Below are 13,263 nucleotides of genomic sequence, written 5' to 3'. Positions count from 1 at the left end.
ATATCTCAGTAAATTGATATTTTTTTTCAAGACTGCCCTCCTGCAAATTCTGAAAGAGAAGTTGTCCATTTACCATGGATATGAGTTGGAGAACATTTATAGGAAGGGAATTTTGAGCAGCGAGTTAATAAAACTTGTCACCAATGCCAGCGCTGTGAGTTGTATAAAAGTCAAGGCATATGTTGAAAAGAGTCCAGAAAGCCCATTCCAAATTGCTGCTGTGGCCAAGGTGACAAGGCTTGGTGTACCAAATCCAGCTACTTACCCTGAGGTTTTCTCTCTTTTCCCAGTTTCTAAGTCAGGCATGGAGTGCTGGGTCCTGGGTCAAGGTGTCCCCTCGATGTTAATATCTCTTCCCCAAATAGGTCTCTAAGCTTTGGCCTGAAATATCTCCTATCTCTTGGGCAGCTCGTAATTCTCCTTCCGTTTCTCCACTTAATTTTAATGGTGCATGCTCTTCTGTCTGTTCTTCTGAGCAGGACTCCAGAATGTTAAAACCCTTTGCAGGTTATTGAGCGGATGTCATCATTTCTAAGACTCGGGAACAGCTAAGAACTGATTGCAAAAGACATCTCTCTGAGTCTTGCTTTGCTTTTTCAGGTTTTTCACATCCCCCTCAAAATGGCACACGATACAATCTTCAGTGTCATGGATATTTTGATGACCTTCTTCCCTGGAGCTGTCATTTGTAAGAATGGGCATCACATTGGAGCTGAAACCCCCCTCTTAGGAGGTGGGGAAATGTTGAAACTCACCCACTTACGGTCACCTGCTTATAGTTGGTGAGGCAAGATCTCACAGGCAGCGTGAACGACCTTGTATGCTCTGCCTGTCCTTTAGCCGATGATGGAAATAGACTGTCTCTCCTCGTATGGGTTGAATTGCATTCCTCCCAAAATGCGTGTGTTGAAGCCCTAATCCCCACCCCCCACCCCCGCCTCAGAATGTGGTCTTATTTGAAGACACAATTGAGTTAAGATGAGGACATTAGTGTGGTCTCTAATCCAGTATGCCTGGTGTCCTTCCAAAGAAGGGAAATTTTGATACAGACGCAAATACACAAGGAGAATGTCAAATACACAGGAAAAAGACCACCGTCTACAAATCCAGGAGAAAGACCTAGAATGGATCCTGTTTTCTTGGCCCTCAGAAGGACCCAAGTCTGGCACGCCTGGGTAGCTCAGCCAGTTAGGCATCCAACTCTTGGTTTCAGCTCAGGTCATGATCTCACGGTTTCAGGAGTTCGAGCCCCACATTGGGCTCTATGCTGCCAGTGAGGAGCCTGCTTGGGATTCTCTCCCTCCCTCTCTCTCTCTGTCTCTCCCCCACTTCCACTCTCTCTCTCTCTCTCTCTCTCTCTCTCTTTCAAAATAAAAAAATAAACTTAAAAATAATTAAAAAAAAGAAGGAACCAAGGCCACAACACCTTGACCTCAGACTTCCAGCCTCCTGAAAGGTGCTACAAACAACTTCTGTTATTACAGCCGCCCAGTCCATGGTGGTTAGTTATGGTGGCCCTGGCAAAATAAAGCAACACATAAGGTCATCATTAAAATATATGGCAGACCACGGTCTGCCATACTTAAAATGCACCTACAACAATAACCACGGAAAAGTCTAAACAGAGTTTTAGTGGAGCTATATAAGTTTAAATAAGTGCAAAATTCTTTGTCCGCTCGTAAGTCAAGAAATGCAAATCAAAAGTGATGGCAACCTGTGTATTTATTTATTTTGCAACCTTATTTATTTATTTTGAGCAAGAGAGAATACAATCAGAGACGGGGCAGATAGAGAGGCACAGAGAGAGAATCCCAGGTAGGTTCCATACTGTCAGTGCAGAGCCCAACATGGGGCTCGATCCCCGAAACCACGAGATCATGACCTGAGCTGAAACCAAGAGTCTAATGCTTAACTGACTGAGCTACCCAGGCGCCCCGGGAAGCTATATTTTAAACCTTTGGATTGACCACTGGGTAAAACACTGATAACACATAGCAAGTGTTTCGATAGTGATACTATGAATCAGGTAGCCCCTTAAATGGGATATTTGGCAAAGCACATCCACGCTTGAAATGCACGTGGCCTCTGACCCAGCCTTGACTCCAGTTCTAGGAGTGCACACTGAAATGCACACTCCCTTGCAGCAGAGAGATTTGTGTTTTGGGGTGTGTGTATTTCAGAACTGTTTTATAAAGGCACAGAAATAAGACAAAAATAGAGAAATGACCACTGACAGATGTTAAAGGACAGTGACTCATAAATGGCAAATTAGCCAGCCACAAACACGAATGCACACGCATGCACTCCTGAACTCAGCTACACTGTTCTCCAACAATGGCTCATTCATGATGATGGCCATTTTCGTGATGCTTAAAAGTTAAGAAGAAATCGTTAATAGCAACAAATATTTGGACCATAAAACTTGCATGAAATAGCAACGAAGGAAAAAAATCTGACATCTCGGATTTGCAGGTTTCTCTCCAGGTTCCAAAATTATGCCGGGAAGTATGACAAACTTAAAATATTCTCAAGTGCCAACAATCTTCATTGCTGCTGCTGAGGAGACAGGCTATAATTGTTAAGAACACTTCTGACAAACCTGTGCAAAAGAAAGTACTTGACATTTATTTAATTGTGGCGCATTAAAAGGTGAGTAGTTACCAAAGTGGATATTGTGATGATTAGTAGATTGTCTGTAACAATAAGATGCAGATTTGAACTCATTGCCTTTGGAGTTTGGCAAAACATCTTGGATCAGCCAGACTTTGGATAATGTATAGATCTCAAATTAACGGATGTGCTCCTCCAGGATTCAGAGAATCTGACAGCTTGACATGGTGGAAACAGGATACTGATTTCCGATGCTGAGCCAGCTTTTTGTCGGGGAACTGAGTCTCTCTTGCCAAGGTTTGAGAGTCCCTGGGTGGTCTGAAGGGCCCTGACTTGGAGTCCTGAACTCCAGTGCCATTTCTCTAATTCAGTAGTGTCATAGGCTGAGTTGTGTCGCCTAACATTAACGTGTTGGAGACGTAACCCAGAGCACCTCAGAATGTGACCTGACTTGGAAAGAGAATCGATGCAGATGTAATTAAGTTGAGGGGAGGTCATAAAGGTGGGTCCCAATCCAATACGACTGCTGCACTTATACAAAGGGCAAATTTGGAGACACACACACACACACACACACGCACACACACACACAGAAGGCTATGTGGCATTAAATGCAGAGATGGGTGTGATGCATCCGGAAGCCAAGAAGCACCAAAGATGGCCACCAAACCAAGAGAAGCTGGAAAACAGCACAGGCGTGCAACACACTCCCTCTGAAGGAACCAACCCTACCCACACGTTGATCTCAGACTTCTATCCTCTATATTTGTGAGACAGTAAATGTCAGGCAGGACTCATGTCACACTGGAACGTCTATGCCAACAATGACAATGGGCCAATTGATTGATTCCATCCTGGGCAGATCATCCCATCTACACAATGAAGCTAAATTCAAAGATATTTCAAGAAAAAACATGCTGAACCTTCCTTGAAAAATTATATTACATTAAGACCTACACTCGGAAGGTTAAAATTGACCCCTTCACCAAGCCCTCTGGAAGTTGGGGAAAATCTTACAATATTCTCTGAAGGAAAACCATGACTTCAGAATAGGATTTACATTTGCATCTGTAATGAGATTGTGTTACTTCTGGTGGACACAGTTTTAGAGCACGAATGAAGCAATGTTTCTAGTTGGCATGTGTGAATTTCTCCTACGGGCGGAAAGATGGGTATAAAACAAAATCTAACCATGTGAGAAGACACATATGAAGGTCCCAGCCCCCATGTTGTGTGCCTGTGGAATGTCCTGCATTTTATTGCATCTCTCCCAAAGCATCTCTGGTCACCCCCAAAGAGGAAGCACGTATCCCCCAAGATCTGACATCTGGAGTGGTCAGCTCTGAGCTCATGTACTGGCCCCGCATCCACTGGCCAGGCATCCACTGTGGTGCCCTTGTGCTAAACCCACACACACACTCGAACTTCTCTCTCCCACTGCTCAGCAAATCCTCATCTGGGGACCTAGATAAAACTTAACCTGGAAAAGACACTGGAGAGTGACCAGAGAGAAAATAAGAGAACTTGAAACAGCTTCCTGGGTATGGTGGTCATAGTTCCCATGGATAAATGCCACCACCGCCCCCCCCCCATGTCCAAGTGTGGCAGGGAAGATAAGGAATGTTAATCCCTAGGAGATAGAAGACTTCTTGGATGATCAGCTTTCACTTGAAGGCACTCAAACCACCTTTCCTAATCTTTGTATTCCTTTTCTCTCTCTACAAAGTTGGACTTGTATTGAGCACTGGTGTTTCTCTCAGCCTCTCCAAGATCCTGCCCCATTTCTCCCTCATGCAGGTGTTTCTCCTAAAACCATCCATTTCCATTAAATCACAGCTTGTCTGCTCTCAGGTCAATCTTGGAGTCTCCTCATCTGGGAACTCAGATAAATCCAGGCATCCTTCCATGTAACCTCTTCCATCCAAGAAGGTATGTCAGTTTGTGTGTCTTAAGTAGAAGCTGTTTTCTGTGAAATGAAAAGTGAAGGCTTCACCAACTCAGGAAGAGGTGAAAACAAAATGCCTGCAGCTTCCAAATGACTCTTAGACCCTTCTGGGGCCATGATTGTTTCCAAAATGATTATGGTTTAGTTTGGGTGAAAGTATAAGCTGCCCAAACAACTGTTACATGTTTATAGTCACAAAAGAACTCTGCCTGTGTCTGATGGATGCATGTAATTAATTTGGGATCCTCTACAGTACAAAAAAAAAAGAAGGTAAGTCTAGGTCAGGAATATCAACATTAAAAAAAATTAGTCTGAGGTATAGAATTAAACGAGTAAGAGTAAAAGAGAGAGTTGAACTCCAAGACATATTATAGCATGATTTTTCTTCCTCCCTCCCTCCCTCCCTTCTTTCCCTCCCTCCCTTCCTTCCCCCGTTCCCTTCTGTCTTGTTTACTCCTAATCTGTCCCAAACACGTATATTGTATTTAGGTCAAAAGCTAGGCTCTGCCACTCAGTGGTACCAATCTGGGTTGACGTGGATAGCCCTTTTTTTAAATGGCAACACCCAGTTCAATCCAATTAACAGAAATCTTGATGGAACTCATAGCAACTGGGATTCTTACCAGGTAGGAATGGTTCTTTTTTTTTTTAATATTTTTTTTCAACGTTTTTATTTATTTTTGGGACAGAGAGAGACAGAGCATGAACGGGGGAGGGGCAGAGAGAGAGGGAGACACAGAATCGGAAACAGGCTCCAGGCTCTGAGCCATCAGCCCAGAGCCCGACGCGGGGCTCAAACTCACGGACCGCGAGATGGTGACCTGGCTGAAGTCGGACGCTTAACCGACTGCGCCACCCAGGCGCCCCTAGGTATGAATGGTTCTTAACCCCACCCCCACCCCCCAGGGAATCACGATATACAGGTGTGATGGAGAAGGGTCAAATCATGTGTTTGGCTGCCTTGTTAATGTTAAGCAGTCTAAATGATCAACTATGAAACATAAGATTGTCCACAGAAATGCATAAATATGGTAAAAAAATATTTCCTAAGGTTCTAGCTGCTTTAAGTAGCTATGTAATTGTCTTAAAAATAATAAAATAGGCAGGTCTTTCCATGTAATAGCAGGAAAGTGACTTTATACCTGTTATTCCCTAAACATAACAAACTCGTGTAAACATGGTAACATGAGCTTCTTTTTGATCTGATGTAAGGATTAGTGATATTTTGGTATGTGAATAAGATGTTTTTGTGTGATTTGTTATAGGAAAATGAATAGTTGCTATCGTTGATCTGTTTGCAAGTTTCAATATACCTCAAAAACAAATCAGTTGACTTACAAAAGCAAATATTTAGGAACTTTTGACTAATGTAGATATAATTTTAGATATATTAAATTCTACACACCCCCCTGCCCCCCACCCTGCCAAAAACCAAATCCAGCAAGGGAATGTAAACAGATAGGAAAGAATTTCCAGATCTTTGCTAAGTAATAAAAAATAAGGCTAGCCAATTGTGTGTAGCTTCAAATTTTCCAGAAACTTCTCTAAAATAAGCAAAGCAAGGTGAAATCAATCTTAGGAATATGTGTAATGTGACCAAATACAGACAAAATACTATCACTCCAACATGTGATCAATATAAAAATATTAATAGCCTATCTTACATTCCTTTTGATATTCTAAGTGTTTGAGATCTGATGTGTATTTTCCACTTTGAGCACATCTCAGGTTGGACTGGCCATGTTTCAAGTGCTTGTGGTCACATGAGGCCATCACCTGTGCAGCAAAGATCTTTATAGTTGTTGTTTTCTTCAGGCAATAAGGTGTGAATGCATCATCAATATCCAAGCATCACAGGACATTAGAGATGGATGAGGCCATAGATATTTTCTAGTCCAAAGAGCCATTTTACCAAGGATGAGTCTAGGGCTCAGAGAGTTTAACTGGCTTGTCTAGGTCACAAAATCAATAGCAAAGCTAGGACTAACTCCATTCTCAGCATTCGCCTTTTTTTTTTTTTTTTGAAATAGCACCAATGGGGGAGGGGCAGAGACAGTGGGGGACAGAGGATCCGAAGCAGGTTCTGGGCTGACAGCACAGAGCCCAATGTAGGGCTGGAACTCACAAACCGTGAAATCATGACCTGAGCGAAAGTCAGATGCCCAACTGACTGAGCCACCCAGGCGCCCTTAGATTAATACCTTTTATATTGGAGTGTGTGCGTGTGTATGTGTGTATGTGTTTAAATTCAGTTACCATGTATTTTTCCTTGCTTCTAGTGTCCTAAAAATGATATACTTCCTCATGATTATCATTCAACTATGGTATGCAGACACTAGGGTAATCCCTGTGGCCCCACCACATAATGTCCATGCCCTATGCAATCCTCTCCCCTTGACTGTGGGCAGGTGCTGTGATTTGCTTCTAGCCAAGAATGTAGCGATGGTGAAGGAGCTTTTCAGATGTAATTAATATCCCAAATCAGTTGATCTTGAGCTTCCTCAAAGGGAGATTTTTCTGGGCTTCATCGAACCAACTGAATGCCTTCCCCAAGCTGAGGGACCTTCTCTGCAAGCCTGATGACATAAGCACCCATGTTGCAGAAATGCAAATGGCAAGGCACACTTGGTGGCCTCTAGGAATTGTGGACAGCCTTCAACACCTGCTGGTGGCCTCTAGCCGGCATGTAGCAGAAAGGCGAGACCCTCAGTCATATACCTGCCAAGAAATGAACTCTTCCATTTGAACCTCCAGGTGTGAACACAGCCCAGCTACTACCTTGATGGTAACCGTTTGGGACCCTGAGCAAGGATCCAGCTAAGTCACACTCCAGAAGCACAGAAACTATGAGATAATAAATGTCTTATTGTTTTCAGCCTCTGTGACTGAGACAATTTGTTAAACAATGGAAAACAAATATATCTGGGGGCTCCTGGGTGGCTCAGTCGGTTGAGCATCCAACTTCAGCTCAGCTCATGATCTCACGGTCCATGAATTTGAGCCCCGCGTCAGGCTCTGTGCTGACATCTCAGAGCCTGGAGTGTGCTTTGGATTCTGCCTCTCTCTCTGCCCCTCCCCTTCTCACACTCTGTCTCTCTCAGAAATAAATAAACATTAAAAAAAAAAAGAGGGTGCCTGGGTGGTTCAGTCGGTTAAGCGGCCGACTTGGCCTCAGGTCATGATCTCGCGGTCCATGAGTTCGAGCCCTGCATCAGGCTGTATGCTGACAGCTCAGAGCCTGGAGCCTGCTTCGGATTCTGTGTCTCCCTCTCTCTCTAGCCCTCCCCTGTTTGCATGCTCTCTCTCTCTGTCTTTCAGAAATGAATAAATGTTAAAAAAAAATTGTTAAAAGAAAAAGAAAACAAATATATTTGTTCCCAAAATTTCAAATGTATCCTGTAGAAAACCAATGCCTTCTTAAGAGTGGAATTCATGATTAATTTCTTAAAGACTGTCCTTCAAAGCAAGTAGTTGTGGAGAATGAATAAATCAGATAAATCGCTTGAATGAAAATTAAGTAATACTCTTATGCATTAGTAATATAACTTTCAGGCTTATGTGTCACTTTTCTTGTTTGATCCACTGAGATTAAACAGTCTTAAAAGGAAGTTGTGATTTCCTTTTAGAAAACCAGGTAACTCGGGCACCCATAAGAAATTGTCATTAAAAAACCCCAAAAGGCTGCTCATGTGTCTTACAACCATAACATATCAAAGATCGGGGTTTTCAAAAATTAGGATGTGGAGTTACATAACATGAGGAGGGCAACCTATTCTAGATGTTGGTCAGGGGTCACAGTCCGAGCCTTTGCAACATATGGGGACCAAGGGTCTTGCTGCTAAGACCTTATAAATGATCCTGCTTATATGTGTGAATGATATCTTAATAGCTGCTCCATCAGGGGGACTTCTGTTAGTTCACATAAAGGCCACCGCTCATTTATTAAAAGCCTTTGTCATTGTAATATAAGAGAGGGAACAAAATCAATGTGTTCACTTCAAAAATCAATGGGTTGCTGATGTTTGGGGGTGAGTGTAGAAAGTATACAATTGCAGAGATCTTCAGGAAGGAGAGACCTCATATTTAAAGCTGTCACGCAAGCAAGAGAGGGTCAGATGTTCTGAAGGCATGGCTTCTTCAAGCAAGTACTTTCTTTCTAAGTAGAACTCAATTTAGTCTAATAAGTAGAAAACTATGAGCTAAGCAATATTAATTTCTTCATACGTTCAGTTCCTTGACTGATAAAACAACAGTGATAATAATCATCGCTTGATTAAATATTTATTCTGAAGCACTCACCCCACTAAGGGCTCTGAAAAGTCCACACTTTAGCTACATAATGACTGTGATGGAAGGTATAGATTTTACCCCAATTAATAGGTGAGCAAACTGTGTCCGAGAGAAGTACAATCTGTTTGGATTCAGAACCAAGGTCTCCAACACTCTGCTTCAGTGACATTATAATGGAATCATACGCGTATTAGCTATCTGTTGCCATGTAATGAATTATCCCATGACACAGCAGCTTGAAACATGGATCAAATGAAACCATTCACTACCCCACAGCTCTTGTGGGCTGGGACTCCGGGCCTGGCTTAGGTGGGTCAGGTGCTCAGGGTCTAACAAGGCTGCAGCAGCGACCATCTATTTCTTCAACATCGGCAGCAGAACATCTTTAGAAGAGAGTCTGGTGGCAGGATGGAGTTCTGTATGACACAGGTAAATGTGACAGTGACATCCTAAGACCCTGAGCACACCAAGGACAGGGACATATACAAAGTAGTATGCAGAAGATGCCAGTCATCTAGAAAACTGTCGAATCCAGGTGGACCCTGAGTCAGCTTCTCCAGGGCGACTGCTCCCTTCGTTGACCCAAGGCACAACCGTCTTCTCGGGGAGGGCCCTGTCCATCTTTTAAGGCTTTCCATCTGATTAAGTCAGGCCCACCCCAGATGACCTTCCTGTAGATGAACTCAAAATCGGTCAATGTGGAACCATAAATTACATCAGCCGTCTCCCTTAAAATGTTCCATAGCTTATGCCTAGATACAAGTCACATGCCCCACCTACATTTTTTAAGTTTTTTTTTTTAATTTTTGAGAGAGTGTGTGTGAGTTGGGGAGAGGCAGAGAGAGAGGGAGACAGAGGATCCAAAGCGGGCTCCATGCTGATATCGCCAAACCAGATGCGGGGCTCGAACCCATGAACCGTGAGATCGTGACCTGAGTCAAAGTTGGATGCTCAACTGACTGAGCCACCCACACACCCCCTGACTATATTCTAAAGGAGGGGGTTACACAAATATGTGAACACCAGGGAATGGGGTCCATCAGGATCACCCTGGAAACACATTGTCCGTCACCCCATATTTGAAATGTTTAGATGCACAGTATCTGAGAATCTACAGTTCCAATCACAGGCAAGTATGATGCAAGTTAATAAAAGAAATAAAGGTATTTTTCAGGCATAAATGACTCCAACAACGTTTTACTCACAGACCCCTCTGCAAAGACACTATGCAAAGATATACTTCAGCACAAAGAGTAATAAACTCGATGGGAGGTGCCAGGATTCCATGTGCTAGATAAGTAAAGGCCATATGAGCTATTTTGGTAAATCTATAAATACACACTAATTGCAAAAATGACTGTAATGCAGTATTAATATTTATACTGAAACATAAGCTGGGATAGAAATGTTAAAAGAAAACTGGGGCGTGGGGAATGTATTTGACCAGTGTGAGCACATTAACAGCATCGTCTTGTGCAGAAAGAGGAAAAAGACACTTAGATGATTTAAAGTTCGTTAGAAAATTGGAAATCTGAATGTTTACGAGCGCCTGGGTGGCTCAGTCGGTTGAGCGTCTGACTTCGGCTCAAGTCATGATCTCCCGGTTCGTGGGTTTGAGCCCCATGTCAGGCTCTGTGCTGACAGCTCAGAGCCTGAATCCTGTTTCGGATTCTGTCTCCCCCTCTCTCTGCCCCTCTCCCACTCATGCTCTCTCTCTCTCTCTCTCTCTCTCTCTCTCTCAAAAATAAATAAACATTAAAAAAAAGAAATCTGAATATTTAAACGAGCAAGTGGGGAAAAGTAAGAAAACTGAGCCGGCAGTGACTAAAAGCACCAGAGGTTATGAAAGGGGAGAGAGAGGGGGGAAAAAAGAAAAGCCAGGGGCGCCTGGGTGGTTCAGTCGGTTAAGCGTCCGACTTCAGCTCAGGTCACAATCTCGCGGTCCGTGAGTTCGAGCCCCGCGTCGGGCTCTGGGCTGATGGCTCAGAGCCTGGAGCCTGCTTCCGATTCTGTGTCTCCCTCTCTCTCTGCCCCTCCCCTGTTCATGCTCTGTCTCCCTCTGTCTCAAAAATAAATAAACATTAAAACAAAAATTAAAAAAAAAAAGCCAGACACAGGGTAGGGTGAAAAATGGAAATACAACTTGAGATAGTAGGAATATGTCCAATTATATCAGGAATCACAGTAGACATAAAAGGCTGGCATCTCCCCCATTAAAAGGTATAAACACTCAGTTTGGATTAGAACAAAGTAAATAATATTATGCAGCTCCAGACTATTTACTGGCGGGCCATCTATAACAAAACAGCAAAAAAGCATTTGAAAATAATGGAAATGAAAATCCCACACCGGGAAAACAGTAAGCAAAATGAAGCAGATATATAAGTGATGACCAAAACAGGGAACAGAGGTTAGGGTATGACATAATCAGAAAATCGCCCCACTAAAAATCCATCATAATCTCAAACTTGGGTTTTAAAGCTAACAAGAGTCGTGACACACCTCAAACTCAAAATCATAGAAGTACCCACAGATATTTTATTTTACTTCTTTTTTTTAAAGATTCTATTTCTTTAAAGTAATCTCTACACCCATGGTGGAGGTCAGATTCACAACCCTGAGATCAAGAATCACATGGCCTTCTGGCTGAGCCAGCCAGGCGCCTCTCCCAAAGATATTTTAAAAGTGCATCTTCAGGGCACCTGGGTGGCTCAGTCGGTGAAGCATCCGACTTCAGCTCAGCTCATGATCTCACGGTTCATGGATTTGAGCCCCACGTCGGGCTCTGTGCTGACAGCTCAGAGCCTGGAGCCTGCGTCGATTCTGCGTCTCCCTCTCTTTGCCCCTCCACCGCTCACACTCCGTGTCTCTCTCTCTCTCTCTCTCTCTCTCAAAAATAAATAAATGTTGGGGCGCCTGGGTGGCGCAGTCGGTTCAGCGTCCGACTTCAGCCAGGTCACGATCTCGCGGTCCGGGAGTTCGAGCCCCGCGTCGGGCTCAGAGCCTGGAGCCTGTTTCCAATCCTGTGTCTCCCTCTCTCTGCCCCTCCCCCGTTCATGCTCTGTCTCTCTCTGTCCCAAAAATAAATAAACGTTGAACAAAAATAAAAATAAAAATAAAAATAAATAAATAAATGTTAAAAAGAATTTTAAACAAAAACAAATCTTCAATGGGAGAATTAAATGACGTTCTGTCGTGTCTTACCAAAGGAAACGGATGCAAAAACAAAACGAGAACAAAAACCTGGAATCTGGTCCTTAACAAGCTTGATGTAATTGATACATCAGAAAGAGATAGTTAAGTACACACAGCAAAAAGACATTCAGCATAAATTTTGCAGGGCATCTGAATCATTGACAAGGTTTAACCAGGACTGCAGAGGAAATCTGAAAGAGAATCCCCCCAAAAAATCCCAAATCGTGGAGACGTGATTCACTTTGCCTTGCACAATTATATTAGATATCAGCAGGAAGAAAGTTTAAAAGTGTAAAATGTAAATGTACTACTAAAACATACAGGACGCATTGGATGGGAGATACGAATCAGGAAAAAAAAAATGAAACCATTATTCAAAAACATGGAATACGAATGACTTTAAATGATCAGCTTAAGGGCAAGCCTTCCAGAAACTGCTAAATTTCTCAGCCCCGTTATAGCCACTACCCACTATTATTGTTCGTACAAACCCCAAAATTATTCAAATGATCCCATGAGTGCTGATTTTCCCGTGGGTCAGATCATAGTTTCCGTAACATGACTCTCTGTGTAGAGTATAGCATACTGTGGTCAGTTCCATTTACCTGTCTCCCTGTGCTCTGAACGTTGATGTCGTGCATGGGAATAGGGCTAACACATTGTTTATTCCTTGTCTTCTGTGATAAAACGACTTGCTCTTTATTGCTGTGTTTGTAACATGTTTACACTTAGAAACTTCCATCTCTAAATAAGCATCTTTTCTGCCACTCACACATTGCCTAACAGTACCTAGAAACCATATGCTCTCTGAAAAAGGTATTGATTTACAATTTCCCTAGAGCAAACAGGCAGAAGATGACGGGTGAAAACATATCACACAAAAACATAAAAGAAAAACAACAACCACCACGTGAGATCGCTAATTATGGTTTTTTACATCGATGTTGAAATTTTAGGTACAGGTTCCTAAAAACCAGGCATTGGCTTTTTGTAGCATTTTTGTTAGAACAGTGGGTCTCATTAAAGATCCTGGACAGAAGAAAAAAGCACCATCGATCAGACAAAACTATGGTTGACAAAGTGAATAAAAGGATAATGATACGTAGATATGTTAGGAATGTACTTTTTATTTATTTTATTTATTTTCTTTTCCTTTTTAAAAATCTTATTCCAGAGAGAGTGCAAGCCGGGGGGAGGGGCAGAGGGAGAAAGAGAAACTTAAC

The 13,263-nt window shown here is 42.7% G+C and overlaps 1 long non-coding RNA gene across 1 annotated transcript; it reads left to right on the top strand.

Annotated features, from left to right (window-relative positions):
- Positions 1–1,863: 1,863 nt before the first annotated feature.
- Positions 1,864–5,987, top strand: LOC122477432. Its single transcript, XR_006295696.1, has 2 exons — positions 1,864–5,181; positions 5,426–5,987. It is a non-coding gene; the product is annotated as an uncharacterized LOC122477432 (long non-coding RNA).
- The last annotated feature ends 7,276 nt before the right edge of the window (positions 5,988–13,263 follow it).

This window comes from Prionailurus bengalensis, chromosome X (assembly GCF_016509475.1).
Source record: "Prionailurus bengalensis isolate Pbe53 chromosome X, Fcat_Pben_1.1_paternal_pri, whole genome shotgun sequence".
NCBI lineage: Eukaryota > Metazoa > Chordata > Mammalia > Carnivora > Felidae > Prionailurus > Prionailurus bengalensis.
This window is presented reverse-complemented; position numbering and strand designations above follow the sequence as displayed.